Source organism: Heterocephalus glaber, unplaced genomic scaffold (genome assembly GCF_053883595.1).
Source record: "Heterocephalus glaber isolate CG9 unplaced genomic scaffold, H.glaber_assembly_v1.0 deba00001608, whole genome shotgun sequence".
NCBI classification, from domain to species: domain Eukaryota; kingdom Metazoa; phylum Chordata; class Mammalia; order Rodentia; family Bathyergidae; genus Heterocephalus; species Heterocephalus glaber.
In genome coordinates this window covers 1,181,128-1,203,970 of record NW_028258379.1, presented here as the reverse complement: position 1 = coordinate 1,203,970, position 22,843 = coordinate 1,181,128, and the positions used below count along the sequence as shown (strand labels likewise).

The window sequence follows — 22,843 nt, the reverse complement described above, 5'->3', positions numbered from 1 at the left end:
TAGCAAACTAAACCCCACAAAAAGTTTATAGTCACAATCATAGTCATATTCCTTTGTAATTTATTGCAAGAATGCAAGTTTGTTTTAACATTTTAAAGTCAACCAATGTATTATACCATGTTAACAGTGAAGGACCAAAACCACACTATTATTTCAAGACATACAGGAAAGACATTTGATAAAATAACACCCCTTTCTGATGCAAGCATTTAACAAAGCAGGAATTGAAGGGAATTTCCTATACCTGATAAAGGGCATCTACAAATCCCCATAATTGATATTATATTTAAAGACTTAGTCTTTTCTCCCTAAAATTCAGCACAAGACAAGGGTATGCACTATTGCCATTTCTATTCAGCATTGTATTGAAAGTTCTAACCAGAGAAATTAGGCAAGAAAAGGAAATAAAAATATCCATATTGGAAAGGAAGAAGTGAAGTTTTCCTGTTCACAGATGAATGATGCTCTATATAGAAAATTCTGTGTTCATGAGAAAGCTACAAGAACTAATAAATGAATTCATGAAAGTCACAGGGTGAAAGATCAACACACAAAAATCAGTTGTGATTCTGTATACCAGCAGTGAGTAGTGGAAAATTAAGAAAACAATTCCATTTATAACAGTACCTCCTTCCTATTAGCACTTGACTTCCTTTCTGGGAGCCTTCCTTTTGTGTGGCCTTGGTAGGAATCAGAACTCACCTCTTGTCACAGAAGCTGAAGGGGCTAGGTCCTTCCTGGAAACATAATTCACATAGACCAGGTAATTCTGATGCATACTTCCAATACTCTGAATCTGGAACCATTAAGAAATTCTAATTCTGATCCAAATAATTTCCTTATTGTTGTGCTTCCTTTCTTCCACCCATATGTGAAGACAACCTACCTTTCCATGGCTGACAACCTATTTTATAGACATGCTTTCTGTTTTCGTTTGTGACAAGGTCTTGCTATGTAGCACGGGATGTCCTCAAACTTGCAATTCTCCTGCTTTAGCCTCCCAAGTGCTGGGTTGCTACATCTGGGTGACATATTTTATTAAGAGGGAATTTATAGTGGTAAGGTATTCTTATATTTCTGATTGAAATGCTCTGTATTAAAACACAAGATATCATTGCTTTTAGAGTCCTTAAATGCTTTTTTAAAAGAAATTTTTAGCTCTAGGCACTTTTTATTTCTCACAGTTCTGGAGGTTGAGAAGTCTAAGATGAAAACACTAGCAGAAGACACTGCTTTCTAGTCCACAGATCTTACCTTCTCTCTGTGTCCTTTCATGGTGGAATGGGCAAGGCAGCCTTTTTTTTTCTTTTTTTTTCTTTCGTGCTGGGAATTGAACTCCGGTCCTTGTACTTGCGAGGCAGGCAGCGAAACCACTGAGCTAAATCCCCAGCCTAAGGCAGCCTTTTATAAGGACATTAATCCCAATCATTAGGGTTCTGCCCTCATTACCTAATAGTCTTCAACAGGTTCTATGGTACCTTCCTAATACCTTAATCTTAGGGGTAGGGACCCCTCCCTCTCTTTCCTTCCTTCCCTTTCCTTCCCTTCCCCTTCCTTCCTTCCTTCCTTCCTTCCCTCCCTTCCCTTCCCCTTCCTTCCTTCCCTCCTTCCTTCCTTCCTTCCTTCCTTCCCTCCTTCCTTCCTTCTCCCTCTCTTTCTTCTTCCCTCCCTCTCTCCCTTCACTTCTTCCCCTATTTTTGGTAGTACTGAGAATTGAACTGAAGGAATATTGAACTACATTTCTACTTCTTTTTTGAAAAAAAGAAAATTTATTGTGAGACAACCTCTTGCTAAATTGCTCAGATGAAATTTGAACTTGTGATTGTCCTCTCTCAACCTTCTGCGTAGCTGAGATCATAGGTGTATACCACCATGTCTGGCCTCAGGATTTTAAAACATAGATTTTGGGGGGGGCAACATAAACATTCATTTCCTTGAATGCCCTGATCAAATTCATTATCTTTGCTTAGAGGAATCTGAAAGGGGAAGTTGTGCAATAGGGCTGGTGTCAGGGCATGTGACCCTTGCAACCACATAGGCCTAGAAAGGCCTTGTGCTCGGTTCTTTTGTCCTGTCACAGGCTTGTAATTCTTAATTAATTCTTGATATTTTCTAACAAGGGCTTTTTTTCATTTTCTCTTGGACCTGGCAAGTTATATAGCTAATCTTGCGTGTAAGACATATAAACAATTTAAAAAATTATATGAGAACACAAAATTCCAAGGCTGACTCTTTTGTACATGGTTTTTATTAATTTGTTTGTTCAATCAGTGGATCACAAACATTTATTGCACTCCTACCATATTCTAGAGCTGGGTAATAATCAAGAATAAGATAGACGTGGTACCAGCCCAGTGCAGCTGTAATTTAGTGCTTTTCAAACATTTTTTGACCACGACCTAGTACAAACCAATGTGTGTGTGTGTGTGTGTGTGTGTAGAGAAAAATTACTTCACTTTATGTGTAAATATATAACATTTTGTATATTAGTTCATATATATATGTATAAGTTGAAGAAAAATGAAACACATAGACCCTCGCTATGTGGAATGCACTCTGCTATTCTGTATTATTTTCTTTTAAAGGTGTTTAGTTACAACTTACTGATTTAATTTCTTCAAGTTTACATTTAGTGGCAGAGCTGGTGTAGACCCAGGTCTGTCGGGCTCCAAAGCCCAAGCTTTCAACCACTTCTCACTGCTACCTCCAGAAATAGTCAACAGAGCAGAAGACCTGGTTTCTAAGGCCCAGTCCTGCCACATAATTCACATGAGACATGCCACAGATCTTTTAGGTTCTCTAGAGCTTAATTTTCTCCCCAGTGAGCCTAACAATAATATATGAGGAAGTACAAGTACTTCCTGTGCTGTAACGGATTCTGGCACTGTAAGGAATGTTACTAAGGGTAATATCAGCTAAGGCAAAGACAACGTGCTCCTTGGAAAGTGATGATGTATTTGTGTTCCTCAGATTTTGCAGAATTTGTGTCCCTCTGTTCTGCTTGAGTGGGTCTCTCTATCAGTTCATACATCTTTCAAACCTTCCGCCTTGGGTGAATAAATGAATTCAGGCTACTTTTAAAAATCATAATTTCCTAAGCAAAAACAATTGTTTTATTGAGCCATTTCTTTAGAATGGAGCGATACTCAACATTGTATCTCCAATGTCGTATCAGACAGTTCTTTGAGTAGTTGTGAAAAATACAGAAAATGGGGTAGTAGATCGCTTCAGAAACTTGCTAACCCTTTCCCTTTCCTTTGTCAGCTGAAGATCTATTACCAACCTGCAAAAAGCAAATACACAAATAAGCAAAAACCTAATCAGTCCCTTTGACAGCTTCAAATAAATCTATTTTTTCTAATACAGTTTTTTTACATTTTAATACAGGTAGAAAATACATGTTTATTGTAGAGAATTGGAAGATATACAGGCACAAAGAAAATAAAACTCATCAGGGTAATATAACCCCATGAGAAAACAACTGTTAACACTGTGCTTATATATGAGAAAATGAATGCTTACTGATAATTTTAAAATTTACCACCAATTGTGAATATTTTTGTGTCAATTAATATTCTTTAAGAACATGATTTTTAATTAGTATGTAATATTCCACATTATAAGTCATTCAGTCAATTCCCTATGGTAGAACATTCATATTGTTTCCATTGAGACTTTCACCAGGGCTTAGAAGAATATTTTTGTATTTAAATGTGCATATTTCTAATTATTTATATAGGGTATAGCCCAAGAAGTGAAATTACTTGATTGGCTAGCTTTCTCTTTATATTGCTTTATTGATCAAATAACAGAAATCACCACAAGCATTTACTGCAAGGTGTTGGGCAGCCTACAGATCCATCAGGGAAGGCTGAGCCTTAGGGTTAGACAGTGGTTGGAAACAGGAAGGCTGTGCAGTCAGAGCTCCAGCCAAGTCCCCTGTGTGGATCTCGTCCAGCTGGGATGCCTCTGCCACTGAGGCTGAACAAGTGCTTGCCGGTGCTGGCTCTGGGCCTGGGTATTGGACATCAGACACCAAGCTGGCAGCTCTTCCCTGCTGGCTCTCAGAAGCTGGATGCTACTGCTGTAGCAGGAGGAGTTGTGTTCTCTCCCCGCTTCTGGGCGTGACTAGCTACAGACACACAGTCTTAGGTTGTGTCATCTGAGGGCCCACATCCAGGGCTAGGAATGAGCATCTCTCCCATCAGAGGGAATGAACTTTACCCAGTGTCAATATTCACAGGAAGGGAAAGTCTACCCACCAGTAGTTAGGCAGAAAATAGTGCCTTAGCCTTGCTTTAATTTATACTATTTGTTTGCTAGAGAAGAAGGACATCTTTCATAGCTCTATTGTTAATTTGTGATTTCTCTTTTGTGAATTGTATAATCACATATCTTTGGAAGATTTTTCCATTGAAATAGTTACCTCTTTTGTAAGAGGTATTTTAACAGTGAGACTATGAATGCTTTGACAGACATATATGTTTCATCTTTTCTCCATTTTGACCTTTAACCTCATTTGGGAAATTTTAACATTAGCCTGAAGAAATTTAACTATTTTATCAAGTTAATTCTATTACCTTTTCTTGTTATGACTTTATATTTTGCTTTTAAATTTGAGCTTTCTCTAATCTGAAGAAAGAGAATCACCTTTATTTCTCTAATCTGGAGTAACATAGAAATTCACCTATATTTTATGACTAATCTACATAACTTTAATCTCTTAAACTTCAGATGAACTAGTGACAAGATCATGAAGCTGTAGAAGGTAGATTTATGTCCTGAAGTATAGGAGGGACCCTTTTCTCAATTCAGCAGAGGTAACACAGGAGGGGTACTCTTTCCTTGGCTGGCTCCAGAGAGCAGGTTAAGGCCCCCTGGAGAAACTGCAGACTAGATATAGATTGGTCAGGTACTAACATAGCCTACTGTGTGTGGACTTTAGTCAACCAACTGTGGCAAGAAAGTGGAAAAATAGAAAAAAGATTTGTAGAAAAATAGAAAAGATTTATAACTATCAGTCTGTTTGAAAGACAGTCGAATCTCCATACCCCAAATTTCCTTTCCCCTCAGAATATATGTAGGAGACCATCAGGGTGGTGGGGTGGATATAGTAAAATGGAAAACAGGATTTTGTTGCTCGAGAATGAAGTTATTTCTTATTGACCTGGAAGCAGTTGCTTCTGAGTTTCCCATGTTGCTGTAGGTACTGCAAGAGTTGGTAAGTAGCTGAGTGTGAGGCCTGGAGGTGGGAAGGTGCGGGGAAATGCCCCCGTAGTAGCTAGAAGGGCAGCAGCAGCAGCTAGCAATCTGCAGGGAACAGGTGCAGGTTAGGCGTGCCAAGAAAGAGGTACAGAACTAATGCCCACAGGACTCCCTTCAAGGCCAGTGTGGGGGTAGCTGTTCTAGTGGCCTCCTCTTCACTGTGTTGGTGAGGGAAAGATTCTTGCTCTGGGATTATGGGGATGGCTGAACACCCGACACCTGACCCTGGATGGAAGAGTTTAACAGTGGTTTATTAGTCACATAAGCTCACAGCCTGGGGGAGGAGGACATTGCCCACTGTGCAGGCCTAAATGGGGCTGCTCTTAGGAACAGAGTGAGCAGCCAGGGGCTGGGGGAGCAGGCTGAAGAGCATGAAGAGTGTGTGGTGCCTCCCAATTGCCGCAGGAGGACGTGACTAGCTTGTTTGAATGTTTCTGTAGTGGGCAGGATGCTGACACATGCGACTGAGGGATAAGCAGGAACTCTGCCTGGTCCTGTTGATAAAGGAGGGCTGTTTGGCCCAGAGGGCTAATCCACAAGAGCAGGGGAGGGAGGGGAATTGCAGTTAGGCCACTAAGATCTCAGGGCACACAGAATATGGAACCTTAATTTCAGGCCCTGTACCACAAGAACACTGAAGGCCATGGTTATTGTTGCATTCCACTAGTTATAAGGAGAGAAAAATTCAAAGAAAAAAACTCAGGTCTTGGGCAGAAATTACTTTATAACTCCAAAAATTAGGGGTGTCTATACAAAATGGCAGAAGTAACAAAAATCCTCTAAACAGGTTAGGTTTCAAAGGATTCAGCCAAGAAGTATCCCATCCAATGTTGCAATCAGGAGACTGCTTATTGGCCCAAACCTGGGTCCTGTGGACTAAGTAGTGGGGACAGTGGCTAAGGGTAATTAAGTTGCCCTAATCAAAACGTGTTCATCTTTCAGCTGATGTTGTGCATGCTGCAGGGAAAGGGGAAGAGAAAGTGAATCCCATGTGCCTGGCCTCTATTGGCACACATATTCGGTAACTCAGGTAGAGGCAGTGGGAATTTACCTCAGCAGGTGGCTATAGGAAGCAGCCAGGGAAATTCTGGGGGCTTCCCAGGGACCTTCTGTCATAGTCCAACAGAAGTTGCTGGCATGGTACTTTCCAAACTGACCAGCCCTATCTTGGATGCAGGTTTAGTAACATAAAAGACAAAGTCCCACATTATTTGGTATTTTATCAAATATTTGACGAGTATCTACGAAACATTCAGAATTCTCTATCAGGTCACACAATAAGAACCCCTCCCTTAAAGAGCTCTCAAGATCCTTGTGGAATGGGCCAGGTATTTAGCTCAGTGGTTCCTCTGCCTGCCTCGCAAGCGCAAGGTCCCGAGTTTGATCCCCAGTACAAAAAAATAAAAAATAAAAAAATCCTTGTTGAAAGTACATAATTTTATAAGAAATGATACTCCGAGAAAGTCTATAAATATGTTCCTAGATGAGAAGCATGGAAAAAAATGCTAGAAGTTAGTATATTTTCCTTCAAGCTATATTGTTTTCATTTTGCATTTTAAATATATACGTATATAACTACACATAACATATTATATAGCAAAATATTTTCTTGCCCTGTGGGCTGAGTCTCTTATGAATCTATAAACTAAATGGTGGTTTTAAAGTTTCTCTTTGCTTTAAAATGTGCCCACTAGTTCACATATCTGCAGCCACCAGTTAAGAGGGGTTTAGAAACACAGTTTGAAAGCCCTGAGTCTGAAGTTGTACTAACTCTCCAGTCTTCCACGGGCTCTACTTGAAGCTTCCTCTTGTGTCCTCCCACATCTCTTTGGAGATCTAGGGGTGACAATTGGGAAAATAAATTTAAATTTGATCATTTGGAGGATGTCAGAGAAATCCAGAGGGTCCCAGCTGAAGACTTCCCTAATGTCTTTCCTTACTTCTGTCAACACATTGTATGTAAGACTGAGTGCTAATCAGCCTGTACGGGTCTCTGTCAGCTGCAGAACTTGGTCAGATTAATGTTAACCCCAGAGACTGGTTCCAACTCCAGGTCATTCTTGTTATGCAGGCCAGAGGCTGACAGCCCGGGCTGTTGCCCCTCAGGTCCCTGTGGGGGTTTTGATGATACAAGGCCAGGACCTATCCACAGAAATTCTGATTTAGGGAATCAGTCGGTGTCAGAGTGGAGATGAAGAACAGACACTCATTTAATGTAAAGGAAAAGCTTTAAACAATTACAACTGATCAATAATGTAATCACCTTTCTGTGAACTCTGTGCTTTTGGAAGCTTTCCAACTGAGGCTACATGATTAAACAGTCACTCCTCTTTCTCCATCATAAAATATAAGTACACTCTAAAGCACCTTTTCTACATGATCTCATGAATCTGCACACATGTCCAGTGGGTTAGGAGTCATTATTCTTTTCCATTTTACACACGAAAGTGAGATGTGGGGAGTATAGATGATTTGCCTAAGATCAGACAGTGATAAAAAGATGAAGGCAGGACTTCTGTGAAGATATTTCCTAACCCACTAACCCATGAAGCCTCAAGCTTAAATGCAGTGTGCCTCTTTTCATCATTGGCTTAGACCATGAAGCAGCACTGGCTTTGCTCAAGTGGAATACAGCATCTATTTAGAGTTGGTTGAAAAAACAAAACTGGCTCAAAGAAGGGTCAGGAAAGTCCTAAAGATAATTACGACAGAAATAAAAGGGTGCACATAAAATGTAAGGACATCCAACCTGCATTATTCTGAGATACTGGGTTTGAGAGATACTGGGTTTGAACACAAACATGGGGCAATGCTTGAAATTCCACAATAGCAGAAGTATGTGAATGAGGTGTTCCAGAACAGAGTTGAAATGTTGGCGATGCATCCAAAGCTTCTGAGATGACTGACTGCACGAACGCTCAGTGGGGAAAGTCCATCTCCACTTCTTTCTCCACGTGGGGTCGGGGTGGGGGGCCCTTCACTAAAGGAACCCTTTATTTCCCCCCCCCTTAGGATCTAAACTATTTCCACCACATTCATTCAAAGTCCTGACTCTGCTTTAGCTAGGCATGGAGTCACACACTTGTAATCTCAGCACACTGGGGGGCTGAGGCAGGAAGATCAGAAGTTTGGGTCTAGCCTGGACAACTTAGCAACTTAATGAGACCCTGTCCCTCCCTCTCCCTCTCCCTCTCCCTCTCCCTCTCCTCAAAATAAAAATAAAAAATAGGGCTGGGGACATAACTCAGTGCAAAGACCCTGAGTTCCAAGGACCCCCAAAAGTGGGGTGGGGTAGCTGTATAGCTCGGTAGTAGAGAGCTTGCTTAGTATGTGGGAGGGCCTGGGTCCAATCCTTAGCACCCTTACCCAAATGAAACTAATATAACGAACCAATTTGCTGGCCAATGGATAATGGATAGAGACCGACTTTCTCCTAAGTAAGGTATTTGGATTTTAGCAAGGGCCATCTTGCTGGTACCAACTAAGTCACTCAAATAGTAGGAAGTCAGTGGTAGGATAGATGCTTCAGAGTAAATTGCTCTTCCATTCCCTTCCGGTTCTGCATAGAGGCAGCTGTCTGCTCTGGCTTGGTTGGCTTGGCCCAGTGTCAGATCTTTGCTGTGCAGTAGAGGTAGGTTAAGGGGCAGCCATGAACAGAACGGAACCCAGAATGGAAAACAGCACATGGAGATGGTATTTTGTCCATGGATTGGGGATTACTATCCTAAGCAGCCAGGACTTTTCCAGTAGAGTTTTATACAATAAAATAAATGTGTTCTGCACATTTAGTGTTTAAATAAACATAGAGGATTTATTTCTAGCCATAATGTAAATTGGTCATGAGGAAAGTTATGAGAAGAGAGTTCAAGCTGAAATTTTGGACCTCCTGGTCTTTGTCAGAGTCTGTGTGCTTAAACAATACTGATTTCAGCATAAATAACTCACTTCTTATGAAACATTTGTAAGATGTTTTGCTCTAAGAATTTCCCCCCTTTTAAAAAAAGGTACTGTTAATGTGAACAAAAGTATACAGAAACAGACATGAGTAAACCAAGGGCAAAGTGCAAAATGTATATGCTCATGTGTGTTTTCACTGGAGCTTTTGATTTTTATATTTGTATTTAAAATTTCAACGAAATACTGTGTCCCAAGATACTCATTCCTAAAATATGTACTGGAACAATAGTTTCCAAAACAATTTTAGTTTATTTATTTATTTTCATGGTTTTTTGTTTTGTTGCTTTTTTTTTTGAGACAGGGTCTTCCTGTGTAGTCCTGGCTGGCTCTGAACTTGCTATGTAACCCAGACTGGCCTCCAACTCTTGATCCTCCTACCTCAGCCTCCTGAGTACTTGTATTACAGGCAAGTTTCATCACACCTAGCTTTTTTTCTATACTGGAATTGAGCTCAGGACCTTTCACTTGCCAGGTGGGCCTGGTGCCACTGAGCCACACACCTAGATTTTTCAATCATTTTTTTCAAAAACTTTTACCTGCAGAAATAAATCCTTTTTGTCTTGTGATCCAACATCCTCTGACCCTCACATCCCTGAAATAAGTTTCATATGCAAAGTTTATTATATGCATTACATTCTAGTATTTTCCACTCTATCTTCTACTTCTTTTTTCTTTCTTATTTTAACGAAATGATAGTATTTCACTAGCAGGTTGGAATGCGTGGGTTGAAATGCTGCCTTGGAGAAACTCTTGCATGCATATAAAAATGTTTATAGTAGCACTGTTTGAAATAGCAGAGAAGTAGGAAAATGCAAGTGGCCAATAATAAATACTATAATAATAGTTGAGTATAACATGGATTGTGGTGTTAGGAAAAGCTCTTCTGAGGAAATGACATTTAAATCCAGCCTAGAAGGCAAAGAACTACCCCACCTCAATGCTGGCACTGAAGGGGGCTCATGTGATTGGGCTGTAGGAGGGCCAGGAGATAGGGATGTGGGGAGAGTGGGCGGCCTGTGGAAGACCAGTTATGCAATGCCTTGTAGGTGATATTAAGTACAGAGAATTTTCATCTAAGTGCAATGGGTAGCCATTGAAGGGTTTTAAGCTGAGGGGTAGAATAATCCAATTTTTCAATCATATTCCTGGTTCCTGTGTGAAGGATGGATTAGAAAAAGGATGAAGGAAAATGAATTAAGAAACTGTTGTGAAAATCTTCGGTGGCTTGGATTGTGCTGGGAGTGGAAACAGAGAGAAGGAGGTGGATACAGTGAATGGGGGTTTGGTACGCGAACTCGGAGATGGCTCTTTTGGAAGTTGGGGCTGAATGAGGCAGATGGGATTGAAGGTAAGGGCTGTGTCAAGGATGATGCACCCTATATTCTGCAAGAGCCGCTGAGGAGATAAAAATGTCATTTCCTGATGGAGAAGACTGAAGGGGAGCACATCTCAGTGGGGAAAGATTGAGAATTTGGTTTTGTCTTAAAAATCTGAGATGCCTGTGAGAAGTGCAAACTGAGGGCTCAGGTTCTCCACTGGCTATGCACACCTGGAGCACAGCAAGGAGCACAGATGGGAGATACGTATTTGAGAACCTGCAGCTATGGACACTAAGGAAAAAATCCAATTCCTCCGTACTCCCACTCAGCAACCAATACAAATACTTCTGTGATCCCATAATATATGGACATTTCTCCCACCATCAATCAATCAATTGATCGATCGATCAATTCCTGGTATCCTCAAACACCCCTACATATCCAGCTGGCAGTCCTCAAATTCAATTCATTTCTGACACTCTCCACCTGAAGATAGCATCAGATTCCACAGGTGGAGGGCTCAGTCCCACAAGACTGCTCCCACTTTAGAAGCCAATTTCAAGTAATAAGTTGTTACCTATAATTCTGGCTGATGGATGATGATAAATTGGGGTTCTTGTTATCCCTTCCTTGAGTTTGACTAATTTACTAGAGCTAAACTCTGGGAAACATTACTTATATTTATGGGCATATTATAAAGGCATTACAAAAGATACCCATGAATACCAGACAAGGAAATGGTTAGAACAAAGTATGGGGGAAAGATCTTGGAGCTCTTTTATCCTCTCTTGGTGTGTGGCTATCCAGAAACTCTCCAAATCCTGTCCTTTTCGGTTTTTATGGAGGCTTTATTACAAGAGCATGATTGATTGAATCGTTGATGATTAACAGAACTTTCAGCCCCTTTGCCTTCCCTACATTTGGCAGGGGGTGATGAAACTCCCAACCTTCTAACCTGACTTGGTCTTTCTGGTGACCATTCCCAATGCTGAAGCCACCTAGTGATCAATCCTCAGTGAATATATTAGCAAACAAAATGATACTTGTCACTTTGGAGATTCTAAGGATTTCAGGAGCTATATGTTAAGAAGCAGGGATGAAGGCCAAATATATATTTCATAATATGAGAGCAACCACTATAAATGAGATTATGAAAAAACAGAGCACAAGAAAAGGAGAGAACTTAGGAGAGAATTGCAAGGAGCTCTGAAATTCAGATGAGGGTTGTGAAGAAGTGTTCAGAAAAAGAGTCTGAGAAGCCATGGCCACAGGGTTGTAGGAAATGTGGAGTGCGTGGTCTTATAGCAACGAAACTGAAGAAAATTTTTAAGAATTGGTCAGTAATCAACAGTACCAAGCTCTGTTAAGAAGATAAACGTGGTGAGGCTGAGAAGAATCTGTTTGATTTAAGAATGCAAATGTTACTGGTGACCTTTGCAAGAGCTGTTATTATAGATTGGTAGGGGCCAAAGAATAAAAAGGAAGAGAAGAAGTAGAGACAGTGAGTCCAACTGGCTCTGGTGAACCTGGGCAGGAAAGAAGCGAAGAGTGCTGGAGATATAGCCAGGAGGAATGTGCTATCAAGGAAGGTATTTTTATTTGTTACTTAAAAGTGGAAGATAAAATGTTCCTTGATTTACAATGGAATTCTATTAAACAAATCCATCATTAAGTTGACTATTTTCTAAGTCAAAATGCACTTAATATATCTAACCTACTGTTATGGCTTGTATCTGGATGTCCTCCCAAAGCCTCATGTGGTCAGGGCATAGGCGGGGCTTTTCAGAGGTAGCTGGATCTAGGGAATGGGATGCTGGGATCAAGGGTGCCCCTCCCTGGGTGAGAGTGCTATCTGCCCTAATGGTGGGTAGGCTGGGTGGAATATAAGGGACTGCAAGAGGGCTGCTGCTTGCTGCTTCACTGCTTGCTGCCTTCTCCCTGTCCTGCTTTGCCACAGACTGTTTCTCCTCTGTGATGCCCCTCTGTCACTCCGCACTGCCTTGGAGCCAGCCAACTACAGCAGACCCTTGACTTAGGAACTCAATTCATTCACAAGAGCTGGTTGTAACTCAAGTTGGTTTTAAGTCAAGACTATTTTTCCCATAAGAAATAATGGAAATACCCATTCTGAACCTCCCAAAGCACCCCTTAACTAACTTTTTCATGATAAAAAGGGTTATATAATGTGTGTAATTTACCAGAAACACCAACAATTTTCTTAGTGGAGTCACCAAAAAGTTATAAAATGTGCCTAATTGACCAGAAACAACAATTTCCTACTGTACGCACCATTCAAATTGACATCTGTGGCTTCCAGGAAGGAAGGATGAAATGGAAGGTAGTACTTGTATGTGAATTTAGCAGGATTAGAAAACACAAGGTATATATAAAAATTCAGGTCTATGTATTCATAGGTAGGTTTTCAAGCTAGGAATATACTTTCTTTAATAGGTGCTATTCAAATTTTATATTCCCTCCAGAGTTAGTTTCATTAATTTGTCTTCTGAATTACTTCATAGAAGTTGCCAAATTTATTTCAAAAAAGATTTTTGTAATATGCTTTCTATATCCTTTTAAATTCTGTAAAATCTGTGGTAATGTCTCCTAGATCTTGATAATGTAATTTAAAAAGTGTATAGTTGATATTGTGTAATAGGAAGAAAAGGTCTAAAGGAGCAGGGGAAGTGGGAGGGGTAGAGGAAAGGAAAGAAGGGTAAAGAAAAAATATGAGAAAAGGAAAAAAATGGAAACAAAGCTTTTGCAAATAGGTAAGGGTTGAGGGGATGAAGGGAGGGCAGGGGAAGGGGAAAAAATAAGAACCAAGATACTCATGTAATGGAACACAATCCCAATGACGAATGTAACTGTATTTTATACCTAAAATGTACCAATAAACTTAATGGGGGGGAAGAAATGGAAGGTAGTTATTGTTTGGAAGGAGAATACTCTTTCATAAAAACATCAGGAATCTGGCTCTCTGATGTCCTTTCTCTCCTTTGGAGAGTCTATAGCCCATTAGGACCTCCTTCTGGCTCACTAGGTCTCAATCTCTGGTCTAAGGCTGTCTGTTTCTGTCTTTTCTTTAACACTGTTCTGTAGTATGACATGACATTGTCATTAAGCAAGTGAATGCAGTGATTGGCTTTTTCTCTGTCTGGGTGAGACAGAGAAACATTTGTAGCTCTATCCATTTTTTTCAGGATTTCCTTTATTTCAGAAGAACTTTGCTGCACTGATAGTTGATATTTCCCCTCCTCTTCAGAAGCTTTTCAGCTGCTATTCTCTGTTGCTCAGCCAGAAGTTTCTGAAGTTCCTCTGTAGACAATTCCTCTGACTGTTTCTCCACCAATTCCTCAACATCACCACTGTCTACCTGCAAGCCTATGGATTCTGCTATAGTGACAGTGTCATCAACCACAGGGTCAATTGAAGGCTCAGGCTCCTCTACACAGCCTTCAAAGTCTCTTTCCTGTGTAATTTTAGGCCACACTTTCTTCCAGGCAGATCTCACTGTCCTTAGAGAGACATTGGCCCAGGATTTCTCAACCCCAAATAGGAAAGGATGTTGTAATGTTCCTTCCATAACTCTTTAATGGTTAAATGTGTATCTGAGACCATCTGGAAGCACTTCAGGGACAGTTACTTGGTGTACAGCTTCTTAAAGTTAGCTATAACCTGCTGGCCCATAGGTTGCAGTAAGGGAGTTGTATTAGGTAGGAGGAACTCAACTGAGAGCCATGGGAATTCTTCAGCCAACTCTTCTTCCAAATCTTGTGGGTAAGCAGAAGCATTGTCCATGATGAGGAGAGCCTTGAGTGGTAAACCTTTGTCCCCTAGATATTTCTTAACAGTAGGACAGAAAGCTTCCCTGATCCACTCAGGAAAAAGTACTTTTGTTACCCAGGCTTTTGAATGAGATCCCCACATAACCCCTAGCCTATTCTTCATGACTTTATGTTTCTGAACGCTTCAGGGTTCTCAGACTGATAATCTGAGAGAAGCTTTATCTTGAGGTCCCTACTCACATTGGGACATAGCAAGAAGGTTAGTCTATCCTTCATGGTCTTGTGGCCTGGCATTTTCTTCTTTTCCTGGGTAGTGATATTCTCCTGGGCATTTTCTTCCAGAAAAGGCCAGTTTCATCACAGTTGAAAACTTGTTGAGAGCAAAAGCCATTTCTCTGTGCCATCATTTTGAAGTGGTGTATATAATTTTCAGCAGTCCTTTTATCAGCACTGGCTGCTTCGCCATGCTTAATTATGCTACGAACCCCAGTTCTCCCTTTAAAATTGTGAAACCATCCCTCTCTGGCATGAAATGTTTCACCATTACCACTTGTTGATGGAGTATCCTTTATAAAACCTGCATTTATAGCCCTAGGTTTTTCACAAATTATAGACTCAGATAGGCTATAACCTGCCATCTGCTTTTCATTTATCCACAATAATAATAACCTTTCTACCTCACCTAGCACTGTTGATCATGACTTACTAATTTGAGTAACACCTTTAGCCGCAGTAGCTTCCTTATACAATCATTTCTCCATAAGATTGTCGAGATGGTGGACTTCGACGTGCTGTACATATTAGTGAGATCAGTCACATGAACACCACTCTCATATTTCTCCACAATTTCCTTCTTTTCAGTTGTGATTGCTTTCTTTATTTTCCCTTCTTTCCTTAGCTTATTTTCTAGCTTTTGGGGGCTATTTGATAGCAGTAATTGTAGCAATTATATAAAGCACTTACTGAAATCACATCCATAAACATGCTCACCTGTGCTCAGGCTGATGCTTACCTATGCTTTTACATGTTTTTCTGGATCATGAGTCTTTGTTTAAAGACTCAAGTGGCCGGCATAAGTGGTTGGCATTTGGGTTGTAACTCAAGACATTGGTCATAAATTTAAACTAAAATTCCAGTCATAACCCAAGTTGTTCGTATGTGAGGCAGGTTGTAACTCGAGGGTCCATTATGGACTGACACCTCTACAAACTGTAAGCCAAAATAAACCTTCCCTCCTCTAACTTTGGGTGTCAGGTATTTTTTCCCCCAGCAATGAAGAATAGTTGGTTCAAATGGAATTTCTACTTTTAGTTTTTTGAGGACTCTTCATTAATGATTTCCATAGTTCATTTTACTAGTTCAAATTCCCATCAACATTGTAGAAGTTTTCCTTTCTCCCTGCAGCTTCACCAGCATTTGTTATTATTTGATTTCTTGACAATGGTTATGCTTCTAGAATGTCAGTGTTGTTTTCATTCGGACTTCTTTAATTGTTGCCATCACCTCTGGACATTGGTCCCCAAGTTTCCAGTTTCTTCAGCCTTCCAATAGAGACTTGCACCAGTGACTTCCTAGTGAGCTTTCAGGCCTTCAACATTGCTGCATCTTTCATCTTTCTTATTCTGCAGCTTCTGTCTCCTTGGGCTAAGCAGCTCCTGATTCCTTCCACTCTCCAGTGTACAGATAGCTAGTGTGGACTCTTTCACCTATGATCCCACAGACAGCCATTGGGAACTCTCCTGCCCTTGATCCTGTAAGCCTACCCAGGAAATTCCTTTGTATAATTAAACATATATTTTCTATCTATTCTATTCCTCTAGACAGCCCCAACTAATACACAGATACTTAAGAACAAAGTATACAGACATATTAATAATTTTATTTTATTGTTAAAAATAGTATACAGCTACGAGTTTGACATAGTTATAATTACATATCTTCACCTGAGATGATGCAGCCAGCTTTGTACCCCAGGTTGCATTTATGGAAATTGTCCTACACTTCTACTTAACTTGAAATTCTATCATTCAAAGTGAAATTGAATCTATTTTGTGAACATTTACAGAGAATTAAAGAGAAAGAGAGAGAGAGAGATAATAGTTCCTTGTGAGTTCAGACCTACAAAAGGGTTAATTGTTAAAAGTACTGTCATGGACTGGTGCCCCCAGAAGTTAAGGAGAAACAAATATGGATTGACAATATCCACTAATCTTTTTTGTACTAGGATTAAACCTAGTGCCTTTGCCCTTAGCTGTATACCCAGCCCTTACCTCCACTCCCTTTTGTTTTTCAGAGTTGAGGTCTCCCTAAGTCACCAATTTGTCCAGGGTGGACTCAAACATGCAATCTCCTATCTCTGTTTCCCAGAGTACTGAGATTGTATGAATGGTCCACTGTACCTGGATTCCAATAATCTTTGAAAAATGTTGGTGAAAATGTTTTCCTATAGTTTGAACTGATTAACTCTGATCCATGTTCCCTTTATTCTGTTTTTTCCCCAGCTGTTGAAAGGCAACATAGGACTTTTACTTCTTTCTCCTTTAATCTAATAAAATATGCAACTGAAGCCTAATGGTAGACAGAAGCAAAAGAAAATATCTGTCCAACATTTTCTCACTATTTGTTTTGTTTTGTTTGTTTGTTTGGTACCAGGGATCAAACTCACAACCTTGCACTTGTGAGGCAGGCGCAGTGCCACTGAGCTAAATCCCCGGCCCTTCTCATTATTTTTGATGGTGAAAATTCAGAATCCTGCAGAATTTGCTGCAGATTGCTATCTGCTGACCTACTTTTTATAATCTCGAACACATGAATTTCACAATTTTCACATGCCCTGGTGCTTTGCCATGGAGGAATAAAGTAGCACCGCCATCAATGTTTCTTGTAAATCATTGAAAGAAAATAGCCCTCCCATAGCCACACTCTATAATATATTTGAATTGGAGGGGCTGGGGATTTAGCTCAGCGGTTTCACCGCCTGCTGCGCAAGCGCAAGGACCCAAGTTCAATCCCAGGTACCAAAAAGAAAAAAAAAAAAAAAATATATATATATATATATATATATATATTTGAATTGGAAACATCTCCATGTAGGGCAATACCCTATTTCTAAAACTATGCTTCACTTTTAATGAAAACATGTTATAAAGACATGAATCCTTATCATGACTTCACAGTGCCTATATTAAAGAAAGCTTCTCTGCTATCCATTTAGAAATGTCCCTGGATTTGGTGTATCAAAGGTTTACATCACCAGACAATGTACCATAAGAAGAGTTTGGAATGAACTGCATAAATTTGTTGTGTAAAATGAAAAGGGAACTGGTAAAAGGGAAGGAAAGAACAGAAAGCCTGTATGGGGCATGTTCAGTTAGATCAGTTAAGAAGAATTTATAAAATTTTGCAAAAGAGAGTTTAATATCTACTCATATTCCCTCAGAATACCCTTATGTTCCCCTGAAGGTTCACTTGACATAGGTTAGAATTCTGAGTTTAGTCTCAACATGATTCCATGTCAGTCAAGTAAAATTAGGACTCTACGAACAAGGACAACCCTATAATGTCTACCATAGATTGCCTTCTGAGAGTTAGTTAGGAAAATAGCAATTAGCAGACCAAGGGAATTCAAGCTGTCTAGGGAACAAAAGTAAGAATTCTGGGCCACTTAAACCACATACTGAACTCTGTAATTAACATTTTATTGTAATACCAATGTGAATTTGTTTTGAGATTTTTATGTCAACACCCAGTTGCTCAGGCACTGACACAAAGGAGGTACATGGTGGAGTCCATTCATGTGAAGTTCTGTATGCTATGAAAAGGAAAAATAGTCAGTTAAGCCCAGTATATTTGCAAGAGAATGATTATAATGGTGGGCCCAGGAATCAAACCCGGTATGGAGAAGGTGAACAAAAGGACATGATGAAGAAATAGGTGATGAAGCTAAACAGGAAAGCTGGAGGGAAGAAGTTAACAAATGAGATATGGGATGTTCAAATCTATGTATGATAGGTGAGATGCTAAGTTTCTGGGGGTGAAAAGTACCAGGCTTATGGCCTTTAGTGACTTTAGAGGAATGGAAGAGGTCGTCAGGAGTCAGGAGGTCAGGAAACTGCTATGTAGTGGCCTTTCACTCAATATGAGCAGAAAGCATGGGGGCGATGAGCAGATCGTTTTTCCAAGGTGACTGGAGTGTGGTATGTTCCCTACGGTATGAGCCTGTAAAGAGAAGATGTTTGCATGAGGGTGAAATGAGAAGCAATGATCTGAAAGTGCCTCTGGGGAGGATAAAATTGAATAATTTAACCCTGGAAGTTTATCAGATTTCACAAGGCCTTTGGGCACTAGCAAAATCCCAAAGTGTACTATGATTATTTGTAGCTCTCACAGATGGGTGGGGCTAACCCTGAAACTTTACGTATGCAACTGTTATGGCTTGTGTCCAGATGTTCCCCAAAGCCTCGTGGTCGTAGGTGGGGCTTTTCAGAGGTGGCTGGATCTAGAGTGTGTAATGCTGGGATAGTGTGATGCTGGGATAAAGGATGTGTGATTACTGAATTTGTCTACTGATTGGTTTGAGATAGTTCTGGGTGTAGGTAATGGGAAAGCCCCACTCTGGGTGTGATTGTTACCTACCCTAAAGGTGTGTGGCCTGGATAGAATATAAGGGACAGAAAGAGGACTGCCATCATCCCTTGCTGCTTCTTCACTACTTTGCTGCTTTGCTACCTTCTGCCTACATGAACTGTTTCTCCTCTGCAATGCTCCTGTCCATGCCACCCTGCTTTGGAGCCAGCTGACTAAGGACTGAAACTTTGACAAAATGTAAGCCCAAATAAACCTTTCCTTCTTTCACTTTGGGTGTTGAGTATTTTGTCTCAGCAATGTAAAAAAGTAGTTAAGACACCAACATTGAGAAATAAAATCACAACGGAAAACATAGCTAAAATTTATATTTTCCGAATGTAAAGACATGAGAAATCTCCACATTTCTCAATTTTCAGACACCTTTTTGGTACCCTTTTCCCTTGGATTTAGGTAAGACTTAGGCCTTCTGACTTTACGGAAAGATATCAAAATACAGTTTATTTTTTTCAAATCATGACAAAAAGAATAATTTAGTGATCAGAATATTACATATTTCTTCCCCTCAAGGAACTTAATCTAATAGGGAAGAGAATATAAGCTAGTTAAATGTCTCATTGACCTGAAATGTCCCCCCAAAGTTCAGAGGTGAGGCTTTGGAAAGTCTTTGGATAATGATGGCTTGAAGTTTTCAATGGATTCGTCTTGACAAGATCATAATTTGATGGCATAATCGGGAGGCAATGGAAGCTTAGAAGGTTGGGCATAGTTGAAGGGAATGAGTCATGCAGTGTGACCTTGGGGACCATTTCAGGTCCCAGCTCTTCTTTTCTGGGTCTTTCAGTGTTCTCCATTTCCTGTCATGAGCTGAGCAGCTTTGTTCTACCATGCCCTTCTGTCATGATGTTCTGCCTCACTTCTGGCCCTCAGCAGCAGAACCAGGCAACTATATACTGAAACCTCTGACACTGTGAGCCAAAATAAATCTTCCTTTATATTGTTTTTCTCAGGTATTTTTTTCCAGCAATAGAAAATTAACACATTCATGCATACATATATTGCTTTGTCCATCCACCAACCCATCCATCTCTTAGCAAACATTTAAGTGCCCAATTTGGGCATAGCCCTGTCTAGCAATATTGAACATTGTGCATTTATGGAGCTCTACAATCTGTCCTGATAGACCTCATGAGTAAAGATAATTTATGGAATTCCTTAAGATAAAAACGTGTATTTTACTAATACAGTACTTAACTTTGGATAAAGAGCATATAAAAAATACTCTAGGGGGCACTGATACATGGCGCAGAGCCTGAACTTTGAAGTCAAATAGGCTATCATGTTTTAGTGGTTTGCCTGCAGGCAAGTTTAATCTCTATGTTCCTGGTTCCCTACCTATAAAATGAAGATAATACCTAACCCATGAAGTTGTAGAAATTGAGCAAGATAATATCGGTAAATTGATTAAAAAATAAGTGCTTATTAAGTGACATGATGCCCTAGAAAAATTAAGACAAATAGAAACAGGCAAGACTGAGAGCTCTCTCCCACTTCTTCCTTGTTTTCTTACTGTCAAATTCAGCAACAACTGCTTTGAAAAGAGCATGGAAACACACACATACACATGCATACATGTACACTTTATAACACAAGCACACACAGGCAGAGTGGAGAATCCTGACAGCACAAGTAGTCAAAGCAACTTCTGTGGCACAAGCTTTTTTCCACTTTACCAGAAAGCAAGCTGTTCACAGCACAGGTGGTAAACTCTAGTTTGTAAGAGAATTAGGATTGCACTGGAGAGAGATGCTTTCCCTAGAGTTGAGAAAGACACTGGTTCAACTGTGACAGTGGCAGAATTTTGCTGCATTGCTGTTGGTAGGTTCTTAGGATGGACCATTATGGCCTCCACCTGATAATGATAACAATGAGTTGGAGGTGGTTAATTTCAGCAGGTTGACTAACACATTAATGTCCTCAGAGCAGGGGCTTTCAGCTTGCTTGCACATTGGAACTGCTGTGGAGCTGTTTAACGTACTGATGCTAGGTCCCATCCCGAAGGGTCTGGTTTAATTGGATGGGAAAATAGCCTGGGCCTGGGGATGTTTCAAAGCTGCCCAAGAGATTCTGAAGAACAGCTGGAGTTGAGAGCCCTGCCCTAAGGTCTGACCTTCCGTTCTAGTCACAGAGGGTTCCCATCCATTTCCAGTTCTCATCCATATCCTGTGAAGCAGATGATGCCTGCACACATTTTACACACACACACACACACACACGTGCACACATGCATGCACATGCATGTGCACACACACATGTTCCAGGTACCTCTTCAAAACTACAAAGTGATAAAGTGAATGGATACTAAGGAATTTTTAGCTAAAATATAGTTGGAAAAGAATGATCTAGAATGCAAGGGCCTGAGATAGTTTGTACATAAGGGAGAAAGCATTTGGTGGGAGAAGAAGTGATTCAAGTCTCATTAACCACTGATCATTTTCAGCAACTGAGATAGGGAAAGAAATGAAGGACAAAAGCAAGAAGGAAGGAGGAAAGGAGAGTGTGGTGGAACGGAAGATGGACAGATCTGGAGGTAGATGGTTAGATTGTAGGAGGTGTAGGAAAGCTTCCTGCAGGAATTCTGTACAGTCTGCAGGATATAATTACAAAGTCTGCTGGGGAAGAGAGGAGACTCAATCACAGACACATATTTGTTAGGTTTGCATTTGTGACTTTCTTCAGTAACCACACCCTAACCCTGTCATGCATGATCATGGTTCTAGTTTGGGAGATTTTAAAGACTCTCCTCCCTACCTCAGTACATTCTCTGTCTCTCCATCTTTCTCTCTCTCTCTATCTTTCTCTCTCTCTCTCTCTTTCCTCCCTTCCTTTCCTTTCCTTTTCCTTCCTTCCTTCCTTCCTTCCATCCTTCCCTTTTTGTCTGCCTGTAGGCACCATGGACCTAATTCTTAGCCCAGTTCTGCTTAGCCTGCCTTCCATGGACAATGTATAATAAATCTTAATTTGCTCTGCACCCTTTAAGTGGTGGGCAACAGTTCTGCCCTGATGCTATCCATATGGTGGTGTTTCTACCTCTCATTTCTTAAATGCAGTAGGGTTTTAATGTATAGGTATCAAGGAAGAAAATGGAGCTAAGTGGTCCCAGAAGAGATCACATTCAATACTTTGACCTTTTTACATATTGTTTCATACAAAGAGCAGACATTGGTCTCAGCAGCTCCTTCCCAAGCGATTTTAATGAGTAGCTAGAGTTTAGAGCCCTGCCCTAGAGCCTAGATCATTAAGTGATCATAAGTCATGTGATCCTAGATAATCAAGCCTAAAACATGCACTTTTTTCCTGCAACTTTTCACCAGAAAAATCATACTGAAGATTTAATTAGGTAACAGTGAACATGGAGAACATAGAGCTTCACTCCATTATGATTGTGTTGTGTTTTTATACGGAATTCTCATGTTCCAGTAGGTTGATGTCTGATATGCTTAAAAACATTTTATTAAGATCAAGAGAATGGCCCAGCAGCCGGAAGGAAGCTCCCCCACCTCCACCCCAAGCTCCTAGGGCAGTGAAGCTCAGCCGGTCCCAGCACCCAGAAGGAAGCTCCCCCGCTGCCATCCCAGGCTCCTAGGGCCAAGAAGGTGAGCTGGTCCCAGCACCCGGAAGGAAACTCCCCTGCCTCCATCCCAGGCTCCTAGGGCAGTGAATCTCAGCTGGTCCCAGCACCCGGAAGGAGGCTCCCCGCCTCCATCCCAGGCTCCTAGAGCAGAGAAGCTGAGCCCATCCCAGAACCCAGAAGGAAGCTCCCCCGCTGCCAACCCAAGTTCCTAGAGCAGAGAAGGTGAGCCGCATGGGTGCCAGAAGCACCCACCCCCCTCACCGTGGAAATGAGAAGACACACAAACAAGCCTCAAAAAC

General features: G+C 40.7%; 1 long non-coding RNA gene across 1 annotated transcript in view; it reads right to left on the bottom strand.

Moving 5' to 3' along the window:
- Window positions 1–2,327: 2,327 nt before the first annotated feature.
- The window catches only part of LOC147822733 (uncharacterized), a 38,938-nt gene continuing 18,422 nt past the window's right edge, over window positions 2,328–22,843 (bottom strand). The window contains exon 4 of the long non-coding RNA XR_015444987.1: window positions 2,328–3,283. This is a non-coding gene — a long non-coding RNA (uncharacterized LOC147822733). The remainder of the gene's footprint in view (window positions 3,284–22,843) is intronic.